This window comes from Canis lupus, chromosome 26 (genome assembly GCF_048164855.1).
Source record: "Canis lupus baileyi chromosome 26, mCanLup2.hap1, whole genome shotgun sequence".
In the NCBI taxonomy this organism is placed as follows: Eukaryota; Metazoa; Chordata; class Mammalia; order Carnivora; family Canidae; genus Canis; species Canis lupus.
This window is the reverse complement of record NC_132863.1, coordinates 12,580,542-12,589,459: the sequence shown is the minus strand read 5'-3', so window position 1 is coordinate 12,589,459 and position 8,918 is coordinate 12,580,542. Positions and strand designations below refer to the sequence as shown.

The 8,918-nt window shown below is 44.7% G+C and overlaps 1 long non-coding RNA gene across 2 annotated transcripts in view; it reads left to right on the top strand.

Annotated features, from left to right (window-relative positions):
- Positions 1–1,581: 1,581 nt before the first annotated feature.
- LOC140617848 (uncharacterized) overlaps positions 1,582–8,918 on the top strand; it is a 31,894-nt gene continuing 24,557 nt past the window's right edge. For both annotated transcript variants that reach the window (XR_012017997.1, XR_012017994.1), the window contains exon 1: positions 1,582–1,713. This is a non-coding gene — a long non-coding RNA (uncharacterized lncRNA). The remainder of the gene's footprint in view (positions 1,714–8,918) is intronic.

Sequence of the window (8,918 nt, the reverse complement as noted above, 5' to 3'; positions counted from 1 at the left end):
TGTACCTACGCTGTCCTGCACAGTGGCCACTACTCACACGTGACTGTCAAGCATTTGAAATGTGGCTAGTGCAACTAAAGAACTATTTACTTTTATTTCATTTCAACTAATTGTTTAAGTTTAAATAGCCACATGTGGCTAGTGGCCACCCTAATGGACAGCTTAGCTCTAGGCCTCAAACTTTTACACATTTGGTATTTCAAAAAGCACCTAAAAAAAGAGATTTTTTTAAAATTTTTTTTTTATTTTATGATAGTCACACACAGAGAGAGAGAGAGAGAGAGAGGCAGAGACACAGGCAGAGGGAGAAGCAGGCTCCATGCACCGGGAGCCCAATGTGGGATTCGATCCTGGGTCTCCAGGATCGCGCCCTGGGCCAAAGGCAGGTGCCAAACCGCTGCGCCACCCAAGGATCCCAAAAAAGAGATCTTTATGTTCTAACCTTTTTGTGCATTTGTGCAGATAAAGAAACCGAGTATGTCAGTTAATTTCTGCTGCATAAAATAACAATCGTTTATTTATTTCATGATACCCTTGGTCACAGATTTGAGATGGCCATAGCTGGACAGTTTTTATTGTCTCCCAGGGCTAGATTTGTGGAGTTGTGGACAGCTGGACAGCTCCAGCGCAGCCGAGAACTGGCTGGTGTAGGCTGGCCTCAGCTCTGGGGGTCTCTGATTCTCTCAAAGGCTAGCCCGGGATTTTGCACATGCTGGTGGGGCAGGCTTCCAAGAAAGGGAGCCATCGTGTGCAAGACCCCTGAGGCTTAGTCTCAGAACTTCTGCTCCCTTCTGTTGGCCAAAGCCAATCACATGGCCAGCCCAGGGTAAGGGGCCAGGGACAGACTCCTCCTCTTGCTGGGAGACACAGGGGAGTCACACGCAAAGAGTGTGGATATGAGGAAGCAGGAATAATTGTGGCCATTTAAAAAAGTCAGCCACACTGAGGCCTCAAGGGCACAGTGGCTGGCCTGAGGTCGAAAGGAAACGCTTAGTGGGGCTCGGACCCAGGCCCGGGATCTTGACTCGCAGACCAGGGCCAGCCCCAGTTTGGTTCTTGGAACCTCTGTGTAGCCCTTGCCTTTACGGGCTCCAGCTTCCGTGTCTACACAGAGATGGAGAGACTAGTGATTTCTCTGACTGCCCCTAGCTGTCTCAGTTCCTGTGCTGGGCTTGGTGGTTGCCCGAGGTGGGGGGCCAGGCAGAAGCCTGGGTGTGGCAGATCTGGGGGGCCCGTGGGGAAGTCCCGAAGGCTGCCTTTTTTGCAAAAGGAGCCAGAAACTGTCACACGTGACAGACGTAAGGTACTTACCAATGGGCTCAGCCTTTTGGAAAGAAGTTGGTGAAAGACTGACTTTGGAAAGGAGAGCGTTTTTTTCTTCCAGGTTCTTCTCATTTATAATCCACCCACTTCCTTTTCCTTTCATAAATATGATGTACGTGAGCGGAGTGATCTGAATATCTTCCTAGCTCCAGAAGCTTGACAATATTTTCACATCGATGTCGCATTCCATAAATCAGGCCCTGCAGCGTAGGGAGGGAGGGAGGGGCCCTAACCCCCCCCCCCCCCCACACTCCTGCAGTGCTGCCAGTGCAGGCTCCTGGGCTGGGCCCGCTCACCTGGCTCACAAGTCCTCACTTGTGAAAACAGAAATCAGTAGAAGGGAAGTTCTTCAGAGAGAAAGGGATCGTGGAGAAGCTAGCGGTACTTGCGGTGAGCTGGAGAGAGAGGGAGAGAAGGGGGAGGAAGAGGAGGAGGGGGGAGGCAGGGCAAGGGGGGAGAGGAAGAAGGTGGGGGGAAGGGTGGGGGGAGGAGGAAGGGGAGAAGGCAGGTAAAGAGAAAGAAAAAAGGAGGCGGAGGAGGCAGAGGAAGCCAGCGTGCAGCTTGGGGGAGGCAGAGACGGAGGGGAGGAGGTGTGGGAGAGAGGGTCACAAGGCCACGGCCAGTTCTGAAGCCCCGGTTTCCCAGGATGCAGACCCCATGGCTCTTTCCTTCCTTCTTTCTCTCTCTCTCTCTTTTTAGTTTTAAAAATCTAATGGCTTTACTAAAGGATTGCTGAACCAGGCAGCACCCCATCTCCGTAAGCCCCCCCAATCCCTCTGCACAGTTCTCTTCCCTCTCAGTGACCTGCCTCTTGGGGGAATTCAGTCCCCAGTGAATGTGACTCAGGTCCAGGGACCCCTGAATTTGTTCTGTCCTCCCAGACTGTGTGCCTTCACTTCTTTGCATGTTTGTCTCTTCACCGACATAAAACGCTGGGCTGTTTGAGGTGGTTTTTATTTTAAACTCTCTTTGGCTAGGAAACTCTGTCTTCAGGTAGATGTTCCTGAAGAAACCACATACAAATCCCGCAGACCAGCAGGACCTCTCTGCTCAAAGACAGTTGGATTAGACCAGATTTCTTAGGTTGGGATCTCTGGAAACAGACCCTGAGACAAGCCAATGTTCTCCTAAGAAAGTGCTCCCAGGAGAGGGTTGAGGGTCAAGAAGGGTAGGGAAGAGGGTGAGCAAACATGCATTCAGGCAAATTCCCTGCCTCTGCCTGATCCTGTGGGGTGTTCTAGAACAGCAGTTAGGCCTCAGAGTTTATCTCCACTGAGTAAGGGAGCTGGGTTTTCATCCTGGGCTGGAGGCCATCAGGAGGATATAACTCTCAGCAACTCCCAGCTGTCTGTGCTGGTGAGGAAGCTGCAGTTACCCAAGGACACCCTCTGAGAGGGGTCATAGGGGCCACTCCTTAGCAGCAAAGCACTGCCCAGTCGGGAACAGGCACAAGGAATCAGCAGAAGGGATCCTAGGGAATTTGGGCAGGGCACCAACAGTGTCTATCATGCCTCAAAAGCTAGCAGTCCACAGAAACTGAGCTGTCTTAGACCACTAAGCCCTTAGAAACCGTCCAGCTGACCACTTGATGGAGTCACATGGTGGTTCCCAGCCAAATCAACAGAACTGTGGGGTAGGCCCACAGAATTCTCAGCTAAATAAGTGATTGTTAAAAAAAAAAAAAAAAAAAAAATAAGTGATTGTTGTTTTAAGCCATTAAGTATTGGCATGCCTTGTATGCACCAATAACTATCTGATACAGGGGCAAGGAAATGATCTGAACCCAGAGTCTAATTTCTATCCCCCAAAACATCCGTCAATATTGGAGTCAGAATTGGCCTGTATCCAGTTTTTATTTTACTTCCCTTTACAATGGCATTGAACTTCAGAGACATCAGATAGTTCTGCCTGGAAGGAGGCAATAAGAATAATGTCTCTCCAGTTATTACTGAATTAATACTAGACAATTGACCCTTTCTTTCAAATCATCCCCAGCATTTCAAGCTACTATTGGGTTTTAATCTACTGTTTTATCGTCCTTGAGGTCACTGCTACAATGGAATTTGTTCTTGAAAGATAAGTCAGCTTCTTTAAAAAGAAGGCAGAAAATAATATAAAGAAGGAAAGAATAAAATAAGATTACATGGCTAAGCAAAAAAAAAAAAAAATGAAGGAGAATAAAAGAAAGAAGGAGAAATTAATTGAACTGTGAATTGAATGATTGGCTTGGTGGCCAGCTTCTTAAACAGTTAAGATTACAGTAGGGAAGTTAGGAAACTATATATTTTTTCAGACATTTCCCATGACTTTAATTGAAGTTATTTTTGAGCATCAGAAGAGCCCAAATACATAAGCTTGGTTCAACATGACCTTTCTGGAGATTTTGCTTATTGCACCTTAAGGATATATCTTATTCTGGCTCCAGTGAGGTACCTATCATTCTGCTCAACATCATTCCTCCCTAAAATCACTCCATTTGCATAAAAAATTAATATGAGAAGTGTGGTGAGCCACTAGGCAGATGGAAGCCTTTGACTAATTAGTTGAGAATGGTGACAACTTCAGAGACATGCTTCAGAACAGATTTAGCACTGACACTGCTCTGCAGATATGGGAACACAGTGTCACTTTTCCGGGAGTTGAGAGAGGAGGAGGTACCAGCCTCAGAGAGCCTGATATCCTGGCCTTGGAGGAGGAGCAACCAAGAGTCTCTCCATAGGTGACAGTCATGTTTGCAGAGCTCCCAGAATGCCTTCTCTTGTCTTGTCATACCTTTCCCTTTCCTTTTCCTCTTCCTGACCCAGAGGGCCAGATACCTTCCCCTCCATCAGCTCCAGACCCCGTCCTTGACTCCTTGCACATACTTGCACATCTAGTACTTCTGCTTCTGGACCATTCATACCCTGATTTAGAAAAGAATCACCTGAAAGGCTCATTAAACCCAGATACCTGGGTCATACTCCGAGAGATTTCATTTAGGTATCTGGGATGAGGCCAGAGAGCTTGCATTTTCAACCAGTTCCCAGGTGATGTTGATGTCGCTGGTGCAGGGACAACATTTGGAATAGTTCTTCCTTAAGGAAATGATATATTGGTCAAAGCACAGTGTCCCAAACTAGCCTCCTGCAGACCTATTTCAGCCCATGAATCAGTTTTCCCTCATGATAGTTTAAAGGGAAATTACGCCAAAATATCTAGATGTTTTGTCTTTTTTTGTGTGTGAACTAAAAATATCTGTCATTGTCAATGGCAAAAATTGCCTTGATGTTAGTACCAGTGTCTCCATTTAGAGGGTACATGGACTCCTCGATTTGCTACAGTCCTCACCATCCCCGTTTACATGATACCAGGCTTGCCCCATCATTTCCTTCATGTGGCTGGTCTCTATTGGTCTCTATATTTGTCCTTAACTTAAATTTGCACAATGCAAATTAATTCGTATTAACCTTTACAGGTAATATATCTGCATTTTTGCAAGGCCTTTCTGGCAATGGTGCCTTAATTCAGAGGTGTGATGCTGATAGTGGAAAACTCAGGCTGCAGGGATGGTGAACTGCACCACCCTTCACCCTTGTGGTGAACTGGGGGGCTTCTCCAAGGGCCTGTGAGAACAGTCCCCTTGCAGGCCTCCAGGAAAAGATGAATCTGATTTCCCAAAAGTTGCTGTGTAATAATTTGGCAATAGATGTGAAAAGACCACGCATGCTCGCTTAGAAAGAATAGCATTTATAAAATGGGATTTTTACTATAATGAAGCTGAGGTACTACAGGCTTAACTTCAGAGATGCAAAACCTTTACTAGTGTTCTGCTTCTGAGAAACACCATCCTCTCCTTCCAATTCTCCTTAATCAGTTCCTTGAAAGGTGCCAAGTATAGTTGACCACAGTTTCTGGAGCATCGCCTGGATTTAAATTCTGGCCTGGCCATTTACTTTCTGTATTATCTTGGTTAAATTAGTGAGTGCTGGAGTGCCTTGGCTTCCCCACACATAAATCATACCAGCTTTGCAAAGCTATATGTGATGTCTAAATGGGATAAGGCACGTAAAGGTTTTAAGACAGCTGATGCCCAGTGAAATGGTTGATAAATGTGATTAACACCTGCTTTCTTTTTTTTTATTTATTTTTTTATTTATGATAGGCACACAGTGAGAGAGAGAGAGAGGCAGAGACACAGGCAGAGGGAGAAGCAGGCTCCATGCACCGGGAGCCCGATGTGGGATTCGATCCCGGATATCCAGGACCGCGCCCTGGGCCAAAGGCAGGCGCCAAACCGCTGCACCACCCGGGGATCCCAACACCTGCTTTCTGTTGTAGAAAGTATGTAGGCAGAAGAATCAGTCCAGTACTCTCTCAAATTCCTCTCCCTCTAGGTATTGTCGTGTGACCTTGAGAAATGTTGCCTTCTCTTTTATTCATTCTTCTGACAAATCTCTCTCTATGTCCTCATTGGTAAAATCAAGATAGTAGTATCTACTTCATGGAATTGTAGAGATTAAACAAGATAATTCATATAAAATAGTGCTTGATATTGAGAAGTACATAATAATATTAGGCTCACATGATATTGCCATTTTTGTAAGTTAAAAATGGTTGAATTCTAACAATTTTCTGTAGTTCAAACTATACAAGTAGTATTATTCTTGCTTTTAATATGGTGGTTGTTGCAGTTTTATTCCTGCCAACTCTATAGTGGGTGTATGAATTAGCTTTTGGTGTGGAAAAAAAAACAGCTCAAAGCCCAGAGGGATGAAACAGGAAACTCTATTTCTCATGAGTCTCATGAGCTCCTGGATCAGCTGTGTAGTTCTGCTGCTCTGGACCAGACCTGACTGATCTGGACTGAGCTTGCTCATGAGTCTGTAATCACTCGATAGTAGGGATGTGGCTGGCTGGTCTTGGGTGGCCTCACTCACTTGTCTGGGACAATGAGGATGACTGGACCATGTGTCTCATTCTCCAGCAGGCTAGCCTGGGCTTATTCATGATGTGATGGCAAAGTTCTAATAAGAGCGCTAAGCCTCTTGGGCCCAGGTTTGGTACTCCTATAGCATCCCTTCTGCTGCATCCTTATGGCCAAAACAAGTCCTATGGCCAAGCCCAGAGTCAAGAATTGAGGAAACAGACTCCACCTTTTGGTGGGAAGGACTGAAAAGTCATATTGTCAAGGGCAAGCATTCAAGGAAGGGAGGGGAATTCAGGATTTTTTTTTTTTTTAATCAATCAGTCTAGGACATGAGGCATAAATAATACCCATGTTCCTTTGCCTCATCATTTGTATTATTTCTTTAACTTATAGAATGATTTTTGCCAAGCACTAAAAAATCCCCCTGTCTTTGATGATTAAATATTTCTATCTATCTTCCCATCCTTTGGCTTTCCTGGAGGTCTGGAAGGCTCTGGCTGGGATGTGCATGGGTGGTCCTCTTTAACACCATGAAAACTCCATTTTTCGACCTTAAAATACAAGAAGCAGAATCACTTCTGCAAAAAACAGAGTAACTACATAGCAACTTTATTGGTTTACCTCAGGTTTCTTGTTGATGAAATGCACAGCTGCCCTTGATATTCTTTTTATCCAGAACCTCTAATCAGCAGCGAAGACTTCAAAGACACTGCTAAATGTACTGTAGTCATATCATGAAGAGGGGAAAAAAAGAAAAACAACAAACATCTGACCTCTCCAATTTTTAAGGCCTCGGTCACAAAGGACTTTATGAAGACTTTACAAAGTCTTTATGGATTGAAATAATAAAGGCTAAAATTGCCGTGTCACTCTGTACATGCATTAAACTGTTTTCTTCACTCACTATTCTGATGAAGGTAATAATAGTATTCCATGTTATAGATTTAAGAAAATGACAGCACAGATCCATTAGAACCTTGACCAGAGTCACCCAGATAAGGAATAAGACAGTCAGGATTTGAACATAGAAACCCTTTGTTAGGACCTACACACTTAATCATGATTAAGTGAGCACTAAAGGTAATGATTGTCCTTTCTCTACCCAAATAATATGAAGAATAAGTCCTTTTCAATTCTACTGAAGACCCAGAAACCATGACTAGGACCAGTGAATCGACAGAGGCAGGCTGTAGCTCAGTGTGAAAACGAAAAGATAGTCTAACTTTTAAGAGCTGCCCATCAATGAAGTGCAGTGTGAGGTAGAGGTTGGCAGATACAACTGAATGTCACTAACACAAGAACTTAGGAACTGGGTTCAAATTCCGGATCTTCGATTTTTTTCTGTGAAAGTGTCTAAGGCATTTTAGCCTTAGCTTCATCATCTTAAAAAACAAATGAAACAAAACAGAACCGTAAGTAACTCCATAAGTTATTGTGAGGATAAAGTAATATATTTAAAGCTCATGATTTATTACTGATCACCCACAAGGATTCATTTCCTTTCTTCTACCATTGTAGGAGTTGCCCAACAGAGCTTCCAAGAGATCTTACAGGAATTGGAGACGTGGGACTACATTTTGTGTCAGAAAAAGCGTTAGTCTAGCTACTTGGTACTAAAAGCATCACCTGGGGGCTTGCTAGATATGCAAATGTATGGGCTCTCCCCGGACCCACTGACCTACCGAGTCTAGTCATCTTGGGGTGGAGCACAGCAATCTGTGCTCCGAGGTGATTCTCAGGCTCCATAAAGCGTGCAATGCCCTGGCCCAGGTGATGTCTCTTCCTGCTTTAATTCTATGGTTCCAGTTTATCCCTCCTCATCACCACCCTTGTAGTAATTGCTACCATGTGTTGAATACCTTGTCTGCTCAAACATGGGAGTAAATACTTGGCATGCATTTATTTAATCCTTGTACCAGTGGGTTTGGTGCTATTATCATCCACACCATACAGATGAGGAAACAGAAGTTAAGGAACTGGCATAGTAGGATTCGCATCTGAATGTGTTTGGAGCTCTGGCCACTAAGCACTCTGCTAACCTAATCACCACACAAGGTCTGTCATAACTCCAAAAAGGACTTAGAGGGGAGCTATTTGTCTTTCAGATCCATTCATCTGATAATGCAATAGAATAAAGAAATTAATCTATGGATCCTAGACAAGTCAGAGAGAGGGCCCATGTGGAAGGTCACTGGCTGATAACCCATGTGGAAGGTCACTGGCTAATAGGTTATCAGGCTAGAAAATGCTGGGATGTCACAGGGCTGTGGAAAAGGGGGTCAGGTGGTTCCTCCCAGGGGTGTGCTCAGCAAGCAGGGACCCAGTGGGTGGAAATGCTGCCTGAAGTGACCTGCAACTGAGAAACACAGCTGTAGGTATTTTTTTTCCTAGCTATAAATAAAAGAATCCTAAAAAGAACAAGGTAGGGGAATAGCAATTGGGAGAGTTTCACTTATGATTTTCCTCCATCAGCTGCTCTGGATAATAAAGCAATGAGTTGGTTTTAACCATTTCCTGTCCCCTGCTACATTTTTTGCTGGTGATGTCTGGACAGGGAACAGGGCTTAAAGCAGAATTTATGGTCAGCTGAGGCTGCAGAAGAGGTGACCATGGCTATCTTTCTGTTCTGTGGTCCTGCATGATGCAGAAGAAACCACAGGCAAAGATCCAGGTAGATTATTGTGTGAAG